Source organism: Cupressus sempervirens, chromosome 2 (assembly GCF_028749045.1).
Source record: "Cupressus sempervirens isolate cs-2001-9-10 chromosome 2, ASM2874904v1, whole genome shotgun sequence".
NCBI lineage: Eukaryota > Viridiplantae > Streptophyta > Pinopsida > Cupressales > Cupressaceae > Cupressus > Cupressus sempervirens.
Genome location: NC_143119.1, coordinates 674940634 through 674968588, shown reverse-complemented (window position 1 = coordinate 674968588; position 27955 = coordinate 674940634). Strand labels below are relative to the sequence as shown.

Sequence of the window (27955 nt, the reverse complement as noted above, 5' to 3'; positions counted from 1 at the left end):
ATTGGGGACGAGGGCACCACCTATCATTGAGCAAATAAGCATGAGTCCTAAACCACCATCACTAAGGGTGACAACTAGGCAACCAAGAGTATACTTTGGACGACCACGAGCTAACCAGGTCAATATGTGCATATTTTTAAATAATAAAAGTATTTATTTGAGCTTGAAGCAAACTAAGAACAATCATAATATATGTAAATATAATAGAGGTATCATTATAAAAAAATATAAAGAATAAATTTATTATCTTATTCCTTATGTCAACGTCTTATAAAGCTATCACTATTATTATTTAATTTCCAACCTTGGCAAAGGTTTTATTATTATATCATGAGTGGCCATATTTCTATATCCTTCCATTGGGCCTTATTTGTTTGGTGGCCAAATTAATAATGTTACCACATACTTGTGTCAATGGCCTTTTGTATTGTAACTCCTCGCCACCTTCACATTTCTTGCTCATAATTGAGCATGCAACTGAAAAGGCAAAGATTTATGGTGCAATAGCTCTTTTGGAACAACATTCTTTTATCATTGGCAAAGTAAATACCATCACCTAAGATTAGCAATATTTTCATTCTATTTTTGCTTCACATTCTTTTCTCTGCGAGTTCCACACATTCTTCAACAGATGCATACTATCCGCTATCTCCACTTTGCATTAGATAGTGTTTCTGCCTTATTCAAGTGTTGTTTTGTTCATATTTATTATTTCAGTGTTGAGCTCCTGTACTAGGCGATTGTAATCAATTTCTACTATCCTTGCACTACACATAGCAACTAGTGATCGTGATCACCAGCATTGCTCAGGAACCAATCGACCATTTCAAGAGGCGACCTACCATCAAGTCATGAAAATACCTCTGCTGAATTTTATGCTTTTAATTTGATATAGTGAGGCCGTAGTTGTAGCCTAGATTGGAAAGTAATATTAATGTTGTTAGAGCTCGATCAAGATATGATCTACTGTCTTATAAAATATAGTAAGATTGCTCCAGATTGAGCAAGACCATGGCATTTTACATGTAAGCAATTTCTTTTTAGAATCATATTTAACTAAAGTAATGTCCAAAGTGCAAGCTTATACAGAGATATCTGCAATATATTCTTTGAGATAAGAGACCGTACCATTAAGAATCAAGAAATAAATTTCATGAATTATTTATCTTTAGCAATACCATGGCCTAGGTCAAGCAGATGCAATGGCTGTAATTATAAATTCTTATACATCCACCCCAGTGATTTATCAAGGAAGACCAACATGGTTGAGATGAAAGATGTGAAATGGAAATCATTGGATATGGTTTATTCTTGCATGATAAAGAAAACAACAATCAATAACATAAGCAAGTAATAAAAGATGTTTAAAATCCGTCTCAGCTCATGGCAGTCCATTGTATGGGTCTTGATGTCTAGCGGAGCGGTGGGTTGATACTCTAACACCATGATGCTCAGTGGCTAGATAGTGGCGTCCCAAGTCTAATCCCAGGGTAGGGAGGGCCTTTCTCAGTAGAGATTGTGTGCGGTTGGGAGGTTAAGCCCCTAACAATGCTTCTCCTCTCCCCCAGATGCCAAGTCTTGCACACGACAAAGATATGATCTACATTCAAATATCTTCTAGTATCAGATATTTTACTTTTATGAAATTGAAATCTCAAGTTGAAGATATGATAGATGGTTAAAAATGGTTATTTCTTTTTAGTTACTCTATCATAGCCAATGGTTCTCTTCCATCTGAATGTGTAAAGTAGCTGTAAAATTGTCTTCATTTAAGAAGTAATGTATCTTTATTAGCAGAAAATATCTCTCTTTCCATTTAGTAGTGGTTAGTTATGATGGCAGCTATATATGTTTTATTTGTTGGTTAAATGCTTTTTCAATTGTTGGTTAAGGCAATTCGGTTAAGCCGGTTTGATCTCTTCAATATGAACACGTAATATAGTTGTTATAACTGCCTTCTCATGCTCATGAAAATGAAATAGTAATTGTGTTCAATGATATGATATCTATTAGTCAAGGCTGGGAAAAAGGAGATGTTTTATATGGTATCAGAGCTCTGGGTTTGACAATGAACTTGGGCTCAGCACTGTTTCAAGGAAGCTAAAAATGTAGTATTGAATGGGGCAGGTTGAGTATTTACTTCGCATAACTGAATGTTTTATAATGTAAGATGGAAAATCACACCAGAGATCATCTAGGATAGCCAAGAAAGGCTAAGATGAGTGTGGTAGTCCAGATGGATAAACCTGCAAAAATCATAAAGATGATCAGAACTATGAAAGATAACATAATTGGAATATAGTATGTCAAATCGAGTGGGTGGGTGATCGAGCACATAGTGTCCATTGGAAATCCTTGGCTAAGGTAGGTTTAGTGGCATGCTTGCTACTGTGATCACTAGAGGTCAAGGAGCTAGCAGTTTGGCAGATAGGTTGATGGAAGGTATTTATAGCCTAGTTAGTTGTCTAGCCAACACTCTAACACCAAGATGCTCAAGTGGCAGGACCAGATGGTGTACATGTACCTTATCCCAAGTAGGGAGGGCCATTCTCAATAGAGAATGAGTGAGGATTACATTAGGTCCAAATGCCTAGACTTGCACAATACAAACCAGTTTCTACTGCTCTTAATGCAGTGTGATCTAAATCTTGTTAGTAACTAGTTATTTCTTTCAAGTTGCATGTCTATCTCAGTTTCGGCATTATACTTTATGCAATTACATTCCTATTCATATGAAAAGGTACTTAAGATTTTGTTATTCATTTTGGACTTGATTTGAAAATTGCAAACCATGATTTTGAGATTTCTTTGATCTTGAAGTGGCTAGGGGTGCCTATATGTAAACTAATGTTCTCTTCTAATGATGATAAATAGCGAGAAGGCCATACATCACATTTTTGTTGCTGCATGGAGTAAGCACACTTTGCATAAATGAAACTATCAATGTTTATTTATTATAAGACATAACTTTAGTTTGACTTAATTTTGTTTTCTTTGCTTTTGAGACATTTTAGTGACGAGATGGGCAAGAAAGCCTAGGTCACATGAATGGGAAAAGTGGATTCCCTAATCTTTATAGCTGATTGGCGAACATGCCTAGATGATCTACCTATCCGACGAGAACCCTATGTTAGATGGCAAATATGACTAGCTTGTTTCAAATACCTATGCTGAGTTAAGAAATTTCAGCTTCAAAGGTAATGTTTTTCAATATGGAACTTGATTGAATGGATTACGAAGAACTTACAAATATTTTTACTTGCAACAAGATATTTGAATTATTTCCCAATTGCTATAAATGATCAAACTAAATTAGTTTGCACATAGGTGCATAGATTGGAAACGCAATGTATGAAATAAACAAGATATATGATATACGTTGATGCTATGAAGCATTTTATGGACCCTCATGGGAAGATGGAATTTTTGGAATCCATCTCTATGAACTTTTTTAACGATATGAGACATTTCATGAAACCTGTGATATCAAAGCATATTATTATGAACTTGATTGTGAATAAGCATGGGGAGCCAACCCCCTATGGTTGGGAGTTCTAGGCAAAATCCTAAGGAATGTAAGTTTTGTGGATAGATCTGACCCAAGGTTTGAGCCATAGTTGGACTGTTTTGTGGATAGAACATACAAGCATTTGGGCCACACTCCCATCTCAAGATTTGCATGTGGACGTGTATTCCAATGGCATAGGAGACTGGGATACAAATAGTGTGGTACCATGTTTATTATGACCTCGATGGTTTTGATTGGGTGTATTATTATCTTTCATGGTATATTACGGTTATCTTTTTGGATGCATTGTTGTAGATTGCATAGTACACATGTTGTATTGATTCCATATGACAATAAATTATCATGATGTATTGGGATGCTTATGTTTATAATACGCACACTTGTATTAAATTGATGTGATGTGAATGTTTAATCATATTATGATGAAGAACTTGTAGAGCTTATATCATTTCAAAGATGAAATATATTTCCATCATGACATGATATATAAAAATTCTATTAAAATATTATTGTGATAAGATGGGCATGAAGGCCCAGGTCACATAAATGGAAGCATGGATCAACTAACCCTTTCACATGATTTGTGAGCCTCCGAGAATGATTTCTACTCATTTGATGAGTACCATATATTAGATGGTGTGTATGAGTGATTTAATTACTTGTCATCAAGTCATGAACTAGAGCATGCTAGTTAAAGAATTGCAAGTCTTGGAATGATTATCTTTGCTCTTGAATATTGAACATTGAAAAGTCTATTAAACAAACTACTAATATGAGAATTGAAAAAAAACATATTGTAAGTGTCTACATGAATGTGACATGATTATGAAACAGAATATCCTAAAACATGATCAATTCAAAGTGATGCTGAAATGAGCATAGGAATGGTTAAGTAAACACAAGTATGTGTGTGTTTCGCTTTTGATTTTATGATATCATTTTTCTGAAAACATTGAGATAAGGGAATGATAGACCTTGATTTTGATCATGGCTTATATTTGATTCAAATTGGAATGAGATGAATTCATGATGCTCTCTCTCTCTCTCTCTCTCTCTCTCTCTCTCTCTCTCTCTCTCTATATATATATATATATATATATATTATATTCTTTTAGTATTTAAAATTGCAAAGTTCATTTAGAACGATGAAATACAAGGGCGAGGGTATGTTATATCCCAATTTTTGGCTCAATTTTAAATGTTCCTTTATAGTTGTTGAGGCAACGGTGAGGGTATGTTATATCCCAATTTTTTGCTCAATTTTAAATGTTCCTTTATAGCTGTTGAGGCTTCATGCGAAGTTGAGTAATGGTTTAAATTAGTTATTCATTATGGTTTCATGTGAAAATGAAGTGTTGGTTATTCGCTATGATTTCATAGAAAATGGAATATTGGTCAATCATTGTGACGATATATGAATTGGAAATGGATGGCTAATATGATTATATGCTATGGTAATTTCAACTTCGTAAAATGATGAGCAATATGTTGTTACCATGATAAAAATTTCACTTGCAGGAACGCGACGAAGGGGGAAAGCATTGTTAGAGAAGGAATTAGGCACAGGGGCACCACCTATCATTGGGCAAATAGGTATGATTCCTAAACCACCATGGCTAAGGGTAACGACAAGGCAAGCAAGAGTATACTTTGGACGACTATGACCTAACGAGGTCAATATGTGCATATCTTTAAATCATAAAAGTATTTATTTGAGCTTAAAGCAAACTAAGAACAATTGTAATATATGTAAAAATACTAGGGGTATCATTATAATAAAATATAAAGAATAAAATTATTATTTTATTGTTGCATCCCAATTTTTGACCTAATTTAAAATATAGCCGTCGAGGTTTACATGAAGTCAGTTGGCAATTTGATTTGTTATAATCTTGCGAAATGGTAAGATGGTTGGTCGTTATAATTTCAAATGAAGATAACAAGCTAGTTGATCATTTATCACGAATTCATGGAATTGAGATGGTTAACCATTATGATTAATTATGATTAAATAATTCATTATGATAATATAATTTAACTGTGGAGAATTTCCTTGCAGGAAACACATCGAAGGGGTGGCAGCATTGTTAGAAAAGAATTAGGCACAGAAGCATCACCATCACTGGGCAGATGGGTTGAGGACCTAGCGACTTGAAACAGGATACATTTGTGGGACCCACATGAGCTATTTAAATAAATAAATTAAGAAACATAAATAATTGGGTTAAAATATAAAAGTACCTAAAAGGATTTAATTTATCTTTCACCTTATTATTATAATAGATATATCTATATACGTACATATAGATATAAAAATGAGATAGCGTCATTTTATTATAATAATACAATGATGTCACCCTATTAATATATTTACAGGTACATATATAAATATAAGATTATAATAATATTCGAAATATAATCTTCCAACTCTATTTCTTTCCTTTTTAATATTCTTGCTTTTAACCGATTAGCATTTGGCATGATAAATCGAATTTAAAACATTTGGAAATCGAATGGTTTATAATCTTGAAAACCAGTGGAAGCCAAAAAGTCTTTTTAAGACCTTATTATATCTTGAGTCGGGTGGAGACAAGAGACAAGAACTCTCATCCCCAACTTCTATATTCATGGCATCCAATTTCCTTTCTATCATTCACGACTTCCTTGTTTATTTCCGTCTACCATCTAGACAAGATACTTTGCATAACATCCGAATTTCTGCATTTCCAATTGAAATCTCTGCAGTTTGTAGCAGCATTTACAAGTCTTCCATACATTGTTTATCCTTGATGAAGCCATGTATGGAAGACGGACATCTTTTTAATCACACTCGGCTACCTTTCTTTGCTACGTTTTCCTTACTCTTTCTACCACCCTCAGGTTCCGATTTCACATACTTTCTTGTGTCGAGATCTTCTTTGTTTTCTAGTCTATACTTCCATTTGCAAGCAGCATCTCTACCATATGTGTTCAACTCGTTGAGGATTACTGTATTATACACTTTGGATTCGTCTGCAACATCTGAAGAAGGGCAGATATCAAAACAACTCCAGGCTTCAGACCTATTAAACATCTACATCAGCTCATGATATTATCTCAATATCATTTCATAGCTTTTCCATGATAGCCAATTAGGCTAATAAAAACTCTGTTACTCCCAGATTTATTTCAAGTTATGATATGAGTTTTGCTGCATATTCCATGTCCTTTGTTATCATTCCTCTTCTTTAAACCTTCATAATAAATTAGATACAATCTTTATGGAAGCGTTTTTCCAAATTCAATAAAATCTGGAATGAAATATACTATCCAATGATATTTTCCAAATTAGTCTCAAAACATAATCTTCTGGTCACAGTTGTGATAAGCATACTAAGCAGCAAATCTATGCAGCAAGTTTCAATATTTATCATGATGCTATCTTGTTTGAATTTACAGATTGAACTTCTTTAAATTAGCCTTGTTCATGATAGGTGATAACCAAGTAACCATAGTATGGATCCTTATGCCAATGGATATTAAAATTAAACAATCAGTTCTGAAATCTTTAAAGAATATAATCTCTCAAATCATAGATTGTGATAAGCTGGAATATATGTTAATTATGAAACAATTGAGAATCAACAAAAAGAACTGGTTGTTCTGAGAATTCCGAACACCTGGGACTCACCCAGTTCTGTAGCCAAGGAAATGGGTGATGAGGTGAGAGAAAGGAATCTAAAATTACATGAAACAAAATCAAATATGACATATCAATGTTTATCATTTTTAGTTTGAATTATTTAATAGTTCATGCATGATCCTATTAATTGTATCCTCCTATTGTCAAGTTGAATGGTGTGTTTAAATACCAGGATGCTCAGTAGATGACCGATGTTCCAAGTCCAATTCCGGGTAGGGAGGGCCTTTCTCATTGGAGATTGTGTGGGGAATAAGTTAAGGTCCGAGGTTGGGTGGTTAAGCCCCTAACAATGTTTCACCTGTCCCCAAGTTGTCGGACGTACAATAGACAAAGATAAGCTAAACATTCAATTGTTTGTCGGAAACAAGTATTTTACTTTTATGACGTATATGCAAGACTAAGGTAAGATTAATTGAGTTTTCTCATCATTACAGTTATTTTACATTTAGTTGCAAGAAAAAGATTTATCTAATGGAATGTTTTATCAATCTTTCATTTATATGAATAATAACTATAAGCATATCTTATAAACTTATGTTATTGCCACAAGGAAAGGAATGATACAGTGGTATCTGAAGCCTTAATTGAATTAGTGGTATCTGGGCCCTAATTGAATCAGTGTTATCTGAAGCCCTAAGTGATACAATGGTATCTGGAGCCCTAATTGATTCAGTGGTATTTGAAGCCCGAATTGATACAGTGGTATTTGATGCCCTAAATGATTCAGTGGTAACTAAAGCCCTAAGTGTTACAATGGTTTCTGAAGCCCTAAATGATCCCATAGTAATCGATGCCCTAACTGCTACAATGGGTTGTGATGCCCTAATTTTATATAGTGGTAATTAATAGTAATCGTCATTTGATTTTGATATAGCGGTATTGAATGATAGTCGTTATATGATTTTATTATAGTGGTATTAGTGGACTAATCTAGGTGATTACAGAAGCATCCCTACAATGATTTCTGATTTCGAATTCCATGTTATGTGGATTTTAATTTCTATAGTAATTCATTTGATGGTGTTTTAAGTTCTTAGTTAAGAAATTTTGTTTAACTATTTTTTTTAAACCGTCAATCTCTTTCATATAAACAAAACCGATTTAACTATCTTCCTATGAAAATGAAGTAATATATGTATTTCTTTGAGTATATTAGTTGTTAATTAAGACTCGGGAAAACTGGTTGTTACATTTATTCCTTATGTCAACATCTTATAAAGCTATTATTATTATTTAATTTCCAACCTTGGCAATGGTTTTATTATTATAACATGAGCGGCCATATTTCTATATCCTTTCATCGGGCCTTATATGTTCAGTAGCCAATTTAATAATGTAACCACATGCTTGTGTTGATGACCTTTTGTATTGTAACTCCTTGCCACCTTCATATTTCTCGCTCGTAACTGAGCATGTAGCTGAAAAGGAAAAGATTTATGGTGCGATAGCTCTTTTGGAACAACATTCTTATCATCGACAAAGTAAGTACCATCACCTGTGATCTGCAATATTTTCATTCCATTTTTGCTTCACATTCTTTTCTCTGCGAGTTCCACACATTCTTCAGCGGATACATACTATCTACTATCTCCACTTTGCATTAGATATTGTTTATGCCTTATTCAGGCGTTGTTTTGTTCATATTTATTATTTTGATGTCGAGCTTCCTACACCAAACAACAAGAATCGATTTTTACTATCCTTGCACGACACATAGCAACCAGTGACCGTGATCACCAGCATTACTTAGGAGGGCCGACCGGCTCGCCATAAACCAATTGAGCATTTCAAGAGGTGACCTACTGTCAAGTCACGAAAATACCTATGCTGAATTTTATGCTTTTAATTTGATATAGTGAGGTCGTAGTTGTAGCCTAGATTGGAAAGTATTATTAATATTGTTAGAGCTCAATCAAGATATGATCTGCTGTCTTCTTTACTATATAAAATATAGTAAGATTGTTCTAGATCGAGCAAGACTGTAGCATTTTACATGTAAGCAGTTTCTTTTTCAGAATCATAGTTAACTAAAGTAATGTCCAAAGTGTGAGCCTATACAAAGATATCTGCGATACATTCTTTAAGATAAGAGATTGCACCGTTATGAATCAAGGATAAATTTCAAATTATTTATCTTTTGTAATGTCATGGCCTAGGTCAAGCAAATGCAATGGCTGTGATTATAAATGCTTATACATCCACCCTAGTGATTTATCAAGGAAGACCAACATGGTCAAGATGAAAGGTGTGAAATGGAAATCATTGAACTCTGGTTTATTCCTGCATGATAAAGAAAACAACAATCAATAACATAAGCAAGAAATAAAAGATGTTTAAAATCCATGTCAACTCATGGTAGTCCATTGTATGGGTCTTGATGTCTAGTTGAGCGGTGGGTTGATACTCGAACACTAGGATGCTCAATGGTTGGACAGTGGTGTCCCAAGCCTAATCCCAAGGTGGAGAGGGCCTTTCTTAGTAGAGATTGCGTGGGATACTTAAGGGTCCGCGGTTGGGAGGTTAAGCCCCTAACAATGCTTCTCCTCTCCACCAAAGGCCAAGGCTTGCACACAACAAAGATATGATCTGCATTTAAATGTCTTCCAGTATCGGGTATTTTACTTTTATGAAATTGAAATCTCAAGTTGAAGATATGATAGATGGTTAAACCGGTTATTTCTTTTCAGTTATTCTGTTACAACCGTTGGTTCTCTTCCATCTAAATATGTAAAGTAGTCATAAAATTGTCCTCATTTGAAAAGTACCGTATCTTTATTAGCAGAAAAATATCTTTCTTTCCATTTAGTAGTGGTTAGTTATGATGGCAACTATATATACTGCATTTGTTGGTTAATGCTCTTTGAATTGTTGGTTAAGGCAACTCAAATAATCCGTTTAACCATTGATCTCTTCCACATGAACATGTAAAATAGCTGCTATAATTGCCTTCTCATGCTCATGAACATGAAATAGTAATTGTGTTCAATGATATGATAGTTGTTAGTCAAAGTTGGAAAAAAGGGGATGTTACAAAGTGAAAGCCACTGCCCAAAAAATGAAGCTTTTTGGGAACCTAAAGAGGTACGTGTTAGAGTAATATTTAGTTTGCTTACTACTTAAATCATATTGATTTAATTAATTAAGTTATTACTCTTTAGTGCTTAAGCTTTCTCTTAGGTGCATTAATAATTAATTCTTTTATTAATTATTAATGTGCAACCAAGCTTTTTTTACGCTTTAGGGTTTTGTTCACCTTTATAGGTTGAACCTTGTAATTCTTTTTCTTCATATAACTTAGATCATAATTTTGCTCACTTTTTGAGTAATTTCTAAGTTCTTCCTTTTTCTTCTTTTTGCCTCTCCTGTAACAGGTTATTTGCATGCAGGTATTCTTGGTATTCTGTGGATTTGTATCTCTCAATTCCTACATGGTATCAGAACTCCCCTACTGCACTGTGTTCTAGTGTGTTTTTTAAGCAAGCGCTACAGTTCTTTCAAGGTTTTGTCATCAATCTGGAGGTGACGGTTCTTTTGAGCATTTTGAGCCCAAACAGACCTCACCATCGTGCTCAGAAGGCCCGAGAGATTCAATTTTCATATAAAGTTTGTCTTTTTTGGCCATAGTAGCCTCTGGGGAAAAAAATTCCTCTCCTAGGCCGTACAACACAAATTTCAAAAAAAAACAAAAACCTTGTTTTAAGGTTTTTTTAGCGCAGGCAAAATGCACCACCCACGAGCAGCTAGCGCCCCGCCCACGCCTAGCCCGCGGCCAGACTGTTGCCTATCCCCGACTGGAGCACCACCTCCGCCCAACAATGTGACCCGCGCTCCACCCACAAGCCGCCAGTTGAGACTACCCCTTGACGTGCAGACAGTCATCAATTTTTTTGTCTCTATATTTTTCCAGAGAACTCCTTTTTCAGAGGTACAGTTGGCTTTTTAGCCATAACTTTGGCATACGATATCAAAAATTGAAGTGTCATATATTGTTGGAAAGCTCTTTCCGAGCCTGATCCAACCATGCTGGTTTTATCTTCAAATTTTGTCATTTGATCAGTTGTTTCTGGTGTCAAAGTGGAGGCTTTGTTTTTTCATTCCTCTCTGCATCTAGAAAACAAGTTTTTTACTTGTCTTGTGTGCTTTCATACTTATTTGAAGTGTACGGGAGATTGTATAATATTTTGTGGCGGGTGCAAATTCTCTTTCTGTCATTTATTTCAAAGAGATCCTTCTACTTCTGTCTACTTTCTCTCAATGGAGGACTCTTCTGTTGCCTGCCTTACACCTCACAACTACCACACTTGGAAAGGACAGATGACCAGATTGCTTATGGCAAAGGGGTTATGGTCATGCCTTGATGAGGCTCCGCTAGTTCTACAGAGGCCTTATGAGACTCTTATGTAGAGAAATAGGATGGATGAGGCAATGAGCCTCATTGCACTAAATATTTCAAATGGGTTGTTCCATCTGGATGGTTTGACCACACCCACGGCTATGTGGAACACGTTTTCCACCTTGTTTGGCACAATGAATCAGTTCAGGGTTCTACAGATAGAGGCAAAGTTCACCTCCTTGGTACCTGAATCATTCACTAGCATTGAGGACTTATTGATGAAGTTCAAGTCTCTTCGATCTATTTTACAGGTTGCTGGAAAGACGAAATCAAATGATGAGTGTATCTTTCTGATACTCTCAAAGCTTCAAGGTCCTTATCAGATTTTCACTTCTACCTTCTACTCAACTATGGATGCACTAGGTGCACAACATGTTATGCTCTCTTTTGAGACATTCTATGACAGGTTGACTTGTGAGTAGTCCAAGCTCACTCAGATGGATTCATTTACAGGTTCACAATCACAGGCATTGCTTGCCAAGACAACTCAGGGTACATAGAAGCAGAAGAAGAAGCAGATATCAAATTCCTCTTCTCAGCACTCTACTGGCCCACCATCTTCTTCTAAGAAGGAGAAACAGAAGACTGAGAGCCCTACATGTTCCTATTGTCAGAAGGGACTTCATGATGACTCACATTGTTTTCAGAAAAGATTTGATGGCTATGAGAAACAGATTGCAGATTTGCAAGCTCTTCTTCAGAAGAGCACTGTTTCCTCTCCATCCTCTTCTACCTCACAGGGGTCTGCTTTTCAATCTTCTTCCATATCTTTGACATCTAGATAGGATTTTGGACAGAGTCATACATTACGAGCATCCATTGCATCCCCTTCACAGGTCCCTTGGATACTAGATTCAGGTGCTTCTCACTATATGGCATCTTCTCAAGGGGTTTTCTCTATTGTTGAGGTTTCCCCCATTTCTTATATTCTCATGGGGAATAACATTGCGCTAACAGTCTGTGGGAAAGGTTCAGTAGGCATTCAGGATGGCAAATTCAATGATGTACTATATGTTCCATCTCTGTATGTAAACCTTCTCTCGATTTATCAGATTACACACAGTGGATCAGGGAAGACAATTGAGTTTACTGCAGATTAAGTCTTCATTCGGGATAGTGCGACAGGAGGCCTTATTGCTAAGGGACAATTGATCATACCACCCGTCTCTACACCTTCTCACACTTTGGTCCACCGTCTCCATTGTTGGAGCATAGCTCTTCTCTTTCGCGAGAGCATCATGTGGTGCAGTCAGGACGCTTGAACCTTTGTATTATTCCTAAGATCACTATTTTGACTGCCACACCGCATCCTATTGAGGTCTTTTCTCTTCAGCAATATTCTTCTTCAACACTGCCTGACCATCCAGCTCCATTCATCGAGCCACTAGGTGCACTTGTTGAGGATTCTACAGAGGACATTCATCTTCTCTTTTATGAGAGTGTCAGCACACCTGTCACACCACTTACATTGGGGATTCCCTTTAAGGATCCTCATGTTTTCTCCTTTGAGCATCAGCTAAGCCTTCCAATTTCACCTCTCATTTAGGGGTTTCCTTGTTCGATCATTTCTACAGGGGCTCCATCATTCTAGAGGGCTTTGGTGTCTCTTCCCTCTCTCATGGGGGGCCTAATTGTACTTACGGTTTTGAGAGAGTCTCTTGAGCCATTTCTTTTTTTGCTTTTTTCTATCTCTTTTTGGAGAGGAGTTTTACCCACTGGGTTTTCTCCTTTGTCTACGGTTTACAGAGATTTCCTTGTATTGGGTACCCGATTAGGCCTTGTTGTCGAGACCCATTTCCTTCTTTCATAGCTGTGCTAGGTTAGCTTACCCCTTACGCTTAGCTTTAGGGGGGGTGTTAGAGTAATATTTAACTTGCTTACTACTTAAATCATATTGATTTAATTAGTTAAGTTATTACTCTTTGGTGCTTAAGTTTTCTCTTTGGTGCATTAATAATTAATTCTTTTATTAATTATTAATGTGCAACCTAGCTTTTTTAGGCGTTCGGGTTTTGTTCACCTTCATAGGTTAAACCTTGTAATTCTTTTTTCATATAACTTGGTTCATAATTTTGCTCACTTTTTGAGTAATTTCTGAGTTCTATCTTTTTCTTCTTTCTACCTCTCTCTTGTAACAGGTTATTTGCATACAGGTATTCTTGGTGTTTTGTGGATTTGTATCTCTCAAATCCTATAGTGTTGGGAGGATATTTTGCAACCGACAGTTTTGGGAAAAAATCCAATCGCAAAATAGGATGACCACCCACAGCATGTGAGACAGAGTCTCTCATACCTTAAAGGGAAGGCTCCCCCTTCTCACCGTTCCTTGGATTAACTCAAGGTAAGCAATAAGTCGAGAGATTTTATAAACAAGGTGTTACTAATATTTTTTCTTCTTAACTTTCAAGAAAGGATCCACTTACTCGTAGAGAAAATAATGGGCAAGTTGAATCTCTAGCTACACTTCTATCAAGAGCTGGAAACAGTGATACCGATAAACTTTTACTAACTCAAAGGCCAGCTAAAATGTACCGGTTTGGCTCTATGTCCGGTTGTACTTCTATATGGAAAAAGCTTTTCAATTAGGGCACAAAGACTCGTAAAAGTAAAAATACTTAGCTATTTTACAAATTAAGAAGAAAATATAAGCTACAAACAAAGCTTCTAGCTATACACTTTCACAATTGCTCCGGGTCAAAGCTCTGGCTTCAATTGTTTCTTAACTCTTTTTTATTCAATTCACTAGAACAATTACCAATAACACAAGACAATATGAATCAAAGACAACTTGGATGAATTATAGACAAAGCTTACAATTCACACAAATAACAATTTCACTTAATCAAAGTTAAGCATCAAATGCTCCTTTGTATTCACTTTCTCTCAAAATAATGCTCACACAAACAAAGTTCTGCTGGCACAATTTCTCCAGAGTTCTCTTGCATAAAAGATAATGATCATTTTACAATGAAAGGGTACTTCTTTATATAGGCACAGGAGTTGAGAAAAAGGTGGAGGAAAAAATGGGAGCAACTCAACCAACTTTGATCTAGTCTAACTACAGAAGAAAATATAGGGTTACATGCAACTACACATGCAACTTGCATTACATCTTTTACATACACATGTAAGTCGCATTACATGTAATTACACATCTTCATGCAATGCATCCTCTTCAATTACAAACATGGAAGAAGAAGAAGAAGAATAAGAGAGAGAGATGGAAAAGAATTGAAACAATCCTAGGGATTGTTCTGAAGGGCCTTGTACTTGACAATGCAATCCCGGATGATCACAGGATTGGGAGTTTTTGTATTTTGTACTGCTGCATTCACCTTTATAACCATGGTGTTGTGTCTTTCGATAACCTCTAACTTTGATGAATTGTCTGTTGTCATGTGGAAACTTGAAATGATCCAACTTTTCTTGTTCAAGTTGTTGTGAATTCTCCTTTGTAGATTGGCACATTCTGAATTCTCTAACACTTTGAAAACCTTCTTGACAATGTCCAGATGTAAACTCGGAATAGCTTTCCATCAGCATCTTTATCTTTTTTTTGACATAAAATGCTTGGCACTTGGGAATGCATGCAAATGGAGAGTGCTGATTTCCAAAATGTGACTTGGGCTTTCAAGATGTCATTGCACGGAAAATGGATTGCATGTAAATACAACATGCAACAAAGGATGAAGGATGAGATGGAAAGCGAAGGCGAATGGTGGATGAGCTTTTACATGTAAGTGCAAATGGAAGAAATGCAAAGCATGTACTGCCATGGGAAGTGGAAAAACATGTATTTGCTCATGGAAGCGTGAATGCATATAGAGACGCAAGAATTAAAATGGAAGCGAAAAATGGGATTACATGCATGTGCGGATGGTGAATGAGATGGAAAACATGTAATTGCATTTGTCGGATGAGATGTTAAGTGTTGTGACATGGAAAATGGAAGTGAAACGCGATGATGCTTTTGCATGAAGTGAAGCAAAAAAGTTCTTGGGAAAGAACTTGTAACTTCTCCAAAGTGGAGAAAACCGACAAGCAAGCACAAAGCACGAAACAAACACATGCCTTTGGCAAAAGACTCAAACATGTCAAGATGCAATGCACTTCAACACTTAAATTCGAATTTGGAATTTGGGGAAATTACAAAAGTGTAAAAATAAGAGTTTTCATCATTTTTAAAGGCAAAATGCACTTTTCATGGCATATATATGGACAAATGTGCACTTTCAAGCTAAAATATGCATGGAAATAGCAAGATAAGCACAAATTGATGAGCAAGTTTGAAAATGTCCACTTACTTGGAGGTTAAAGAGCCAAAATAGCAAGTTTTATAGACTTGAAAACCAATTCTTCCTCAAATTCGGTTTTTCAAAAACTTGTTGACTTTTTTCGTACTTGCATTTCACAAAAATTAATGAGCAATGAAGGGTCGAATTTGACATGAAAGTGCCAAATACATGGTCTTCAAAGACAATATCATGAATCTAAAACTCAAAAACAATCCCTCTTGATCAAAGGTATAGGCTGGAAATGTATTTTTTTGAGTTTTTTGAACAAAAACATGACATTTTTCTGCAAAAATCTGAGCCATTTTTGCTAAAACGTGGCCAAAAGATGCATGTTTTTGAATCATTTTTGACTTGTGAATGCAAAAACGACTTTCCCAAATGCATACACATGGATCAAAATGCAAAAAAGTGGCTTCAAAATGCATAAAAGTGGATTTAAACCCCAATTTTCCGGGCATATTAAGCAAAAACGTGATTTATAAAAAGACATGAAACAAAAACGTTTTGGCTTCTAAAGTTGAAAATGTGTATCATAATGCCATGACAAACACTTTAAAATGCCAAATCGATTTGGATGGGAGGAAAAACATGCATTAAAAATGGATTTTTTTGCATATTTCTCCAAAAACGTGATCCATCATGAAAGTTTCAAAAACATTTTTGAGGCAAATGAATCCATTTTAGAAGCAAGGAAACTCATTGCCATGCAAAAACGTTTCAAATGGAACAAATCTCATGCAAATCCGTTGATTAAAACTCAAGTTGTGAGCAAAAATGAAGGAATTTGGAGTTTTCTTCAAAAACGTGCCCTTGGATTGATCTCCAACAACAATTTTCAACATGCTAAATCCATTCTTGATGCAAAGAAAATCATTGCCAAGGAAAAACATATTGAATGAAGAAGATTTCAAGCAATTCCACCAAGAAAATCTCAAGTTATGGGCAAAATCGGGTTCTTGGAGGCTGAATGCATGCTTTCCTCTCAAAATCGGACTTTTTGGGATGCATAGCATATTTTAAAACATGTTTTCCTTCCGAATCGGACCTTTTTAGGTGCAATGCATGTTTTAAAATATGCATCAAGTGAAAATAGGACCTTTTTGGGTACAATGCATATTTTAAAATGTGCTTCCAAGTGAAAATCGGGCCTTTTGGAGGGGAATGTATATTTTAAAATGCAACTCACCTTTTAGATGCATAAGCATGAAAAACTCCATTTTTCATGTCATAGCATCAAAAAGGTCCATTTATGATGAACTTTTGATATAATGACATGAAAAATGTCTACCAAAGACTTTATATGCAATGGCATGAAAAAAGTCCACTTTTGATGGATTTTACATGTAATTGCATATAAAATGTCCACTTATGAAGTCTTTAAGTCATTTAATTCACTTAAAATTATAAAAATGTTACAAAATGGGTCAAAAACAATATTTATAAACATCATTTTAAAGTAACATTTATAAGTATTTGATTTTTAAAACCAAAAATTTAAAATGAAACTATATAGTTATATAGTTACTTTAAGTGAAAAATTAAAAAGTAACTCAAATTAAAATTATAACATAAAGTGTACTATAGTCACTCTAAGTTATAAATTTAAAGTAAAAGTAACTTAAAAACATAACAAAAAGTGAATATAATGTTATATTTTTCAAAAAGTGAATGTCAAATTGAAAATATAATATCATATTTTTAATTTGTGTTGTTGCACCTAAAATGTTCACTCTTGAGGCACTAAAATGGGCATAACTCTTGACTGACAACTCCAATTGACCTCTACGTTAGACCGAATCAAAAGGAAAAACGAAAAGCATGACATGAGCAAAACCAAAGGACTAAAAACAAGCAAACGCAAACTCAAAAGCAAAGAACGGACTATGAAGACTTCAAAAATCAAGCAAAGGCTCGACAGAAAGCAAAATGAAAAAGACTTGATGAAGGCCTTTAGTAAAAGGATTCATTATATCAATTGGTACTGATTGGTTGATTAATACTAACCAATTAAATAACGAACTCAACTTAGAGAAATGCAAAACTAAGCTTGAAAAAGTTTCCTACTATTACTTACATTTTGTGGTGACAAAATGCAGGACAACATATAGTACGTATGCATCATCCATTGCTTTCCTGAACTTTAAGATGAATCTTTTTAGGAGAGCAAATATTGTAAAAAAAACTCGTAAAACAGTGTGCAAGTTGCCTTGCACTCCCATCAAATAAAGCTACTAGATGTAATTTGTAAACGAGTTATGGAGGCTAGGGTCAAGAGGAAAGCTGCAAGTCTCCAACTTTACCATTAAATAAACTTGTTACATTTGAATGACATATAAAGATGAAGAATGGAACCAAATGACATGGTTAACTTTCATTATAATCAAATAACATTGACATGATTAAATGAGTTGGGCTAAGATGAAGCTACCCGCTTTACTAGCTCTTCATACAACCATTGGCAATAAAGTAGTGGTTGGGTTAGGAAACAGGATAGAGTGCGGTTTAATGTCAACCATTTCAGATTTTCTTGGTGACCACTTGATGTGGATCTAGTTCGAACTACATCTGCAATCCATCCAGTTCCCCTATCAATTCTAATAAGGTGTGTGCTGAAAGGTTCGGGTTTGCCAACAACATACCTAAGTGAACTCAGGAAGGATCCAAATAGATCACACTGAACCGATCACTTTTCGGATAGAATCTTAAATTATTCTATTTTGTGTATTCATGTTTGAACTTGTGTATTCATGTTTGAACTTGAATTGGTCACCCTAAAACAAATTCCCAACCCTAAAAATGTCAACTACAGCCTTTTAAACACTAAAACAAACTCATTTTAACTCGTTTTGATTGCAAAAGACATTCCAAAAGGTTATATTTCGCTCTTACTTTCCATTCAACAAAGAAAGCTAAAGATTAATCATTGAAGGTTCCACAAAAACTGCATTGTTATTCCTAGGCATATATATACAATCGTCCATTGGCTGCCAAGAAGATCATAGGAAAAAACATGGAAAAGTGGTAAGTCTTCTATTCAAACATGAAACAAACTCCCTTGCTTTGTTTTTCTTTCATATTCTATAGTTGTATCACTATGCTTAAATTTTTAAGAGATAGGTTTTACATATATATTCTTTGTTTTTGTTTGTTTTGAACGTGTTGTTTATAAAATTTGTCGCCATAGGAATTACAAAAGCAACTAGTTCTAACTCCATAGACTGACCTAAACTCAAAACAAATCCAAATTCTCCTCTTCAAAAGTATGTTACTATAATGGTAGGTTCTAGGTGGTGAGAGTTATATTTGGATTGGCAATAAGTGTATTGTCAAATATTGAAATTCATTCAGTCAAATGAAAACCCATTTATGTGGAATCATTGGATTAGGCATCCAATTCTACCTTGGAAAGAATAGTATACCTGTGTCACCAAAGCAAGTGATAGCATATGTTAACAAAGAAGAGCAAACAAATGAAGTAGCAAAGCCATAGAGAAAATTGTCTTTTAGCAAAGAGAAGATCAAAAGGAATTAAGCCCCCTATGGCCTCTATCTAATTATAATGTTGTAATAGAAAGCCATTGATTTTTGCCACTCCTTAAAATTAGCTCACTACAAATAAGAGACCAAAGTGACCTTTGGAAATGGCAATTTAAAATGGAACTTGGTACATTGCCAATCAACACCTAGATACATTTTTGCAAATGGGTTGCTATGATGCCATTTTTTTTAAAAAGGGTTTAATAACAAATAATAATAAAAATAATATAGTGTAGACAAAATTTGATTATGTTTAGTGAATGTTCAAAAGAGATGAATGAAGAATTGAGACTCCCTCAAACATGAGATATAAAAGGGCAAAGAGTTCATTAAAAAGCAGATATGGAGGAAGTAAAACAAATGGAGCACATGAATCGAGAAAGAATTAATGGAAGAAAAAAGAGCAGGAAGAGAATACGGAAGTGACTCCTACAAAAGGCAAAAATTATTAAGGGTTCTTCTCTTTCAAAGGGTAATATTTGTGAAGGGTTGTGACTCTTTCAGAGGGTTGAAAACTTGAAGAGTTGTACTCTTTCAAGGGGGGCAAGTGTGAAAGGTAGTGACTCTTTCAAAGGGAGAAATGATGAAGAGTTGTACTCTTTCAAAGGATGATAATTATGTAAGGATGTGACTATTGCAAAGGACGGACATGATGACAAGGTGTGACTTCTCCCTCACATTAGATGGGAGAAGGTTTTGTTTGAGGAGGACATTCAAGGGAGATTCTCAAAAGGCAGCAATAGACAGTGGTGACCCAATTCTTATGGATGGTGGTAACCCATTTATCAACATATTATAAAGGAGAAATCATTTCAAGCTGTAATTCAGCTTTTTTACCTTGACCAAATTTATTGTCATCCAAATGATTTTTATATTAAATTTAAATGTCATCTATTTATTTGGAATAAATTTCTAATGTCAATGTAGTGTATATATATATATATGCTCATTTTGATTATAGGTATAATATGGCTATGATAATATGCAACAAATATTTAATGAATAAACATTAGAAATATTAATGTGCACAAATTAATTAGTCAATGAAACATCAATAACTGTGAATTCATATACATCTCAATATATATCCGTGAACACCAAGAGAAGAATGCTATCCAGCACGCAGAAGATCAGTTACAAGTTTCAACTTTCCAGGCAAGAAACCACTCCAGGAGGAAACAAGTCTTACACAGATACCCACATACCTTCACAGTATGAAACACATGCATCACAACATGAAAATAGCACAGCCCTACCCAGGGCATTGTGTGCCCCTTCTTTGATGCCCAATGCCCAACCAAAGACCGTAATTTTTCCCTTTGGTGTACCATGTTAACTCTCTCTCTCTCTCTCTCTCTCTCTCTCTCTCTCTCTCTCTCTCTCTCCCTCCTAATTGATTGCTTTAAATAATATCCCAAAAGAAAAAGTCACACCCTTTCATAACTATAACAATGTTTCATAATTACATCTATTTTAATACTCATTTGTTAAAATATCATTACATGGTAAAAAGTCCCATAACACAAAGCATTCAATGATCGCTCTTGAATCGGCAAAAGCAATCATCAATTACCAAATCAAGCAAACAATCAATCGGCAAATCATTTTATCTAATCAGAATTCATTCAAACATCATTGACCAATATATTAAGCCAGCATTCAGTACCTTATCAATCCTCTAATCAACAATCACTTAATCATCATTCACCAATACCTCAAATCAAACAATCAAAGGAATTCATTCAATCAATCAATCATTCACACAAATATCAATCATTTGACACAATCCGTCAATCAAATGAAAATTAAATGATCAAGAAAAATAAGCAGAAACAGAATTGAAATCAGAACTGAATTATATTAGCAGCATTGCTAATTAAGAAATATAGTTGATAGATAAGAAGAATTATAGATCTACAAATGTGTTCATGCAATAGAGATATCTGCATAAGTTATTGACCTTCGCAAGTAATGTAAATGCTCGTCTTTAAGGGATTTTGTTTAATAATCTGTTTTGAATTTGAAGTAACAGATTGCTAATAGGAAGGACCACCAACCTTATGAGTTCATGAGACCTAACTACACCACCCTATGATAAATGTTATGCTAATGGGGCCAGGGGGCTTATTGTGCCCTTGGACTTGAGGTCCCATCAAGTACACAACCCATGGATGTAATGGGCAACCAGCCTCCCTTACCTGCCAGCAACATGCAGGCTTACAGAAGAGGCCTACAAGCCTGATTACAGTTTGAAAATCCAGACTATCCTTCAGTTTGAGACTTCAAGTGTTCTCCTAATAGTTCGCTACCCTATCAAAGATCAATTACATCAAATATATAGAACATCACATGCAACGAGTCAGCCATGAAGAATCATATTTTCCAAGATGAGGAAAACGTAATACCAAATATAGGTCAGGACCCAAATCATGAAGAACACGTCCAACAAGATTTCAGATGAAGCGCAAACCCATAGGTATGTTGGCCAAGAGCTTACGAACATTGATTGATGAGCCACAAAGCTTCACAAATCAGGGAATTGCTCCCCAAGATTGGAAAAGTCCAACTAGCCATGAAACATGAAGAACAAATGGTTCCAAGCAAGATTCCAAGAGATCTCCACCAAGAACAAATGGATCAAGGCGCGAACCTAGACGTAGATCCCAAATGATGCTAAGAACACTCCAGAAAGTTCACAAGAGCAACTGATCCAACTCAAAAGAATACCGAACGAAGCACAAAACTAACCAAACAAAACCAACTAAAAACAAATTTTTGGTTGATGCAAGATTTCCATGAACCCAATGATTCTCCTGCAGCATAAAAGCAATGTAGGAGACTGTTGAACATAACAATATCATGATACCTGGCACATAAACAAGAGTAGTTCGACATATACATGTACATCCCAAGTGAAACTCAGAAATGTCAAATAATACAAGTTGTGAAAGGTTCACACTATAGGAACCCTTCTGGTTGAAGCTCTGACAAACACTGCATTTTTTAAATGAAGAAGTTACAATGCATGAAAGTTCAATAGGAAAGCATGGAAAGACAATTTACAATAGCTATTCTTTAGCACACTTATTGGAAAATCCTCAAATGAAATAATTATGACACACAATGCATAAGAAATTAATATTACCAACTATTGGGAACCTGTACCAACAACATGCATTCAGATTGACGTCCTAACTTATATCACAGCCCTTTGTGAACTGTAAATGTTAATGCCTAGACTTGGGATTTGAGTTTGTGGGCACTGTTGACCCAAAACATGCCCCTTAATATGTCAACCTCTGCCTCTAAGAACAAAATGCAGGCCCTTGTAATAAATTGCAGACTGTAAACAAGAGTGTCGTGCCTCTATTAATGTTGTGGCTGCCTATATTCCAAACACGGGCCTTTATAAAGCTGTGATCTGCATTTATAAATCATTCCCCAATCTTTCCAAACATTTTTTGAGATAAAATGTTGAGTTCTCTCAATTTGATCACAATTTGAAACACAATGATGGCTCTAATTGAAACTGCCTCCAAGCACAATTCACTGGTATCTTTCAACCAATTCAAAGTATAAAGTCACTGAAGAAGTCACAATTCTTCCAGCTCTTGATTTCTGAAACCCTTGGCACAAACTCATCACACAAAATACCAAATTCACAAATGCATAGGGATGGTTCATTTTTCTTCCTCATGGTTATATATCTCCTGAATACATATCAAGCTTACACCTTGTATGGCTTAACATGTGTGCCTTTGTTGCAAGGATCGAAATATAAAAATTTATTACTTGTTAATGGTGGTAGCTTCAGTTGGATAAACCCATGAGACTAGACTGAAGATATATGTGTGTGTGTGATAAAATATATATATAGTTAAATAATTAATTGTTATATTAATCAAATAATAATGAATAGACATGTCCCATGAAGGGACATGTCTCTCCATCTGTTTTCCTCAATATAAGAGAGAGAATGTTGCTCTTGGAAAGCATATACCATAGAGGCAATGTTAATACATTTGCAACGATCCTGAAAACTAACATGGTATCAGAGCCGAACTGCAAATGTATAAGTGAATAATAAAAGATTGAATATATTAAGGAATAGATATAAAATGTTAAATATGCATCGCAGATTATCGATCGGAGAGAAACACTTTGAACATGACAAAGATGGTAAACGTGAAACCCACATTGCTTACGCCATCACAAAAACCATGTCAACGGTCCCTAGGTGAACCACAAGATGTGAAATGGAATAGAGTCATTGGCCACATGGGGGAAAGAGGAAGATAGAGGAAGTGCTAAATCCCCGCCAAACACCGCATACACAATCGTGAAATTTAAGGAGCAAGTCCTTACGTAGAACATGACGTGATAGGAGAATCCACAAGGAGGGTCACAAGTGACAAGGTGACAACGTACATCAGCACCAGTTCCAGAGAGTTACATGGATAAGCAGTTGATTATCATAATCAAGTAAGATGGACACTTTGAACAGATTGCTGGCATGGCCAAGGGAGGCCCCCATCAAGTTAATTCAAAAGCGAAGATAAATCGACAGTATTACAACAACAAGATATGAAACGCAAAGAGAATCTTTTCTTCAATGAATTTCCAACATCAGGGGCACGTGTGTAATATCCCTGCTTTCCTCTTAGGTTTGAATGTTGTAACCTACAACCATTTGTCAATATAATATCGAAAATTGTATGTAAAACATAGTAGAAATATTCGATTTAAGTAAATACTAATCTAAATACTGCCCAAGCTACCCTTCCTAATCCTTCAAGAGAGTTCCTTTCTCCAACCACCTAACCCTCTAGTGAGACTTTATCTCGATTAGGTAATTGTCATAGAAAGAGCTACTCCCTTGGCCCTCCTTGGGATCTTTGGTACACTACTTGGTAGAGATCCCACCTCTACCAAGTCTCTTATCTCTGACATACGCATATGTTTGACCACTACAATATATATTGTCTCTAAGGATTCATAACAAATCCTTCTCTAGATTCCTCTTTGGAATCTCAACAGCCATTGAAATATCCTCTAACTCTGACATACAGATCAAAGGCTCCCTGCCAAGTTTCTACTTGATCTCTATGAAATACAAATTCAACATTTTAGCAAACCTCTATTTTGGCAATATTAACCCTCAAACACTCTTGTTTCTTATTGGCTCTAATCCAATTTGAGTTGCTATGTGTTTTGGTCCTCTCCTTGGCACACATTAACATAATACTAAGGCTTAGAGATTGTCTTAGCCACTCAGCAATGATTGAATATTTGACGTTTTTTAACCAATTGAACTATAGGCATAAATGCAGAGTTCTTGTGAAGAGTTATGTGTGTCCTTGTAAAGACTTGTAACTTGCGTGGAGTGTCCTCATATACTTATTTTCCACTCTAACTTCAAGAAGGTAATTCCACCTTGTGCAACTATGATTCCTTGTGACTTATTCCAATGAGTCGCCTGAAGTTACATGCTCCTTTTGATTTGGCTTCAATACTTCGCGATGAATTGGTTGGCTTGGGATTGGCGGATTAAATTATGACCTTCCTTATAGTATTGATCAATTATTACATTGTATTATATGTATATTCCCTATAGTTTGTCTATCATGGCTGAACTTACATGATTTATTTATTCTATTCGATCCTTCCTTCAACCTGTGTGGTTCACCTTCTGTGTTGGGCTCTTTGCATCAATGAATATATTCTTGTATTTTCTATGTTTATCTATCACTGCTCTCTGCACTTGCGCTGAAGGAGTAGATTTCCTTATCTGCTATTCGAAGGCATAATGTTTCGCTTTATTTCTGTGCTTTCTATATATCTTGGTTTATTGTTTAATGCATGACTGTATCCTCCCTAGTACTTCTTCCGTGACTGGGCAATATTCTTTGCCGAACATATAGATTGAACAATGTCCTCAATGATACTCAGTATTGGAGGATGGAGATACATTCTGTTCGATCATGTTGTCTCCCTTCATGGTCTTCGCATTGTTTGACATCAGTATTGTGATCATTAATTGCTTATTCGATGCCTTCATACGCAGAAATTGCCTTCTTTTCTATTCATGAATATATTTGTTCATTTGATTCCTTATTCTGGTACATATATAATATTTGAGTCAATTTCAATACTCAACAATGAGTTTGTTCTTTCCTTACGATTTCGAAGGCGAATGTGTAACTTGAATGGTTATGGTTTGATGATTTATTTCTACTTGGTTCCCTACTTTCCTTCCCTTTCCTCTTTTGTTCAATGCGAGTGTTTATAGGTGACTTCCTTGGCTTGACCCGTCACATCTCTTGCATAGGTGACATTTGGTCATAGTCGGATGTTTTCTTAAAATGCAAAACCATAGATTGGTATGTTATTTATTATGATTGTTCTTTCTCATTGTGTATTCAAATACATCTTATGATTGTAGACTATTTATAGATTAGAAATGTTAAGTAATTTTAAGAAAGTATATTTTATTATTATTATTAAAAAGATAGATTTGCTAATATCAATCTATTTTTACTATTATTAACAATATTATACTATTATCTTTCTATTTTCATTGTCAAGTATTGTTTTATATTTCAATTTTATATATATATATATATATATATATATATGATGATGATGATGATGATGATTTTATTTATAACAATAATATGTCTTATATATGCATTTGCATGGATAAGGTCTCTATAACTTTTAACATGCATTAAAATAGATTTATTTGTATGTCATTTAAAGGTCACGACAACGTGGTCAGACTATGAAGCGTCATAGAAGAGCATTGCAAAGTCATTTGTTTTCCCGTTTCCAACTAAGGTCAATTAGACCAATAAACAATGAACATAGATGATGTCGAGCTTAGTTGGCAATGTTATGATCGAGAGCCTATGTTTTATGGACAATTGGATTGCCAACAAGGTGGATGTAAATTTCTTGCAGAAGAGCAACCCAATGTAGAGATCCTGCGTTATCAAAATGAATGGCACCCAAGGATATTGGAAGTGATGAGAAGTAACGTGGTTAAGTGATCAGGAATGCAACGAAATGAGATGCGAGATTTAAAAGACAGAAGGATAACTAAACGTCGGGTTCCACACAAAAAGTAATGTTAAGTCACAATGGTTTCGTTTGATACCTTTAAATGGTGGACCCATCACAACAATAATTAAGGTGGGATTAAGAAATAAAAAGGAAGGAAAATAATATTGTACGTCAGTTACATGCATATAAAAGGTAACTATATTATCTTTCAATTGTTTATTTATATTGTAAAAGGAATAGTGTGAATATATGTAACAAATGTTGAATGAATATTAAATATTAATTTTTAATAAGCAAATAATATGTTTAAAATATAAATTAAAGTATATACATAGAAAATTGAATATATGCATATATACTCAAAGTATATTTTTATCTATATTTTATTGGAATGGTCTTATATTATTATGCAGAATTATTGAGTATTATATTAGTCTCTCTTATTATTTCAATATGTACTATAAGAGCTATTTGCCTTGATCTTGTCCTCCAAGAATATTCTTGCAGGAAATGGGAGATCAATATCAAATTCAAAGGGAGTCTAATACTTCTTCAAAGGCAACTTTGGATGAAGAACTCAAATGATTGATATTCAAAGGGAGTTCAAAAGTCCATATGTGTGACTATATGAGTTTAATGGGCCTACCCCCTATGTACATCATGAGGAAGTGACAACTTCCAAATGATTATCACTTGTATTTGCAGAAGTTATTGGAAGGTGACAATCTTACAATAACTTAATTCGTGATATACATTTTATGTAACGGTTGAAATAGATCATGATAAATTATATCTTGTAAATCAATAACTAAGTGTTAGATGTCATTCACTTGACGATCTCTAAGTTGTTTGTATAGATATATGATAGGTATTTGGTGAATATCATATGTTGATATTCTGCAGGTCATTATCATATTGAGTACTTGGTGACTATCATATATTTATATTGTGCAAACCATTACTCAGATTATTTGATGAATATCATATGTTGATATTCTAGAGACCAATACTCATGATATCAAATGTGATATCAAAATGATAGATATCTTCTGATCAAAGATATCCTTAAATTTTGTCATTCTGTATATTACCAATGGCGTAGTATCTTTGTGTTTATCCTCCCTACCTAAGAGGGAGTGTTAATATTGGTACTGAACCAATGAAACTAGAGTGCAGATATATATATTAATGTGAGATAATATATATAGTTAAATAATTAATTTTTATATTAATTAGATAGTAATGAATAGACATGTCCCATGAAAGGACATGGCTCTCCATGTGTTTTCCTCAATATAAGAGAGATTGTTGCTCTTGGAAAACATATACTGAAGAGGCAATGTTAATACATTTGCAACGATCCTAAAAACTAACATTACTTTCCCATACAAACCTTGGTGCCTATATTTAAACATATAATATAATCATTAAAATGCACTTGCCAAAATTTATGATAT

The 27955-nt window shown here is 34.9% G+C and overlaps 1 protein-coding gene across 1 annotated transcript in view; it reads right to left on the bottom strand.

Annotated features, from left to right (window-relative positions):
• LOC149575161 (NAD(P)-binding Rossmann-fold superfamily protein) overlaps positions 1-27955 on the bottom strand; it is a 112627-nt gene that overhangs the window by 64738 nt on the left and 19934 nt on the right. The gene's annotated exons all lie outside the window — the stretch shown is intronic.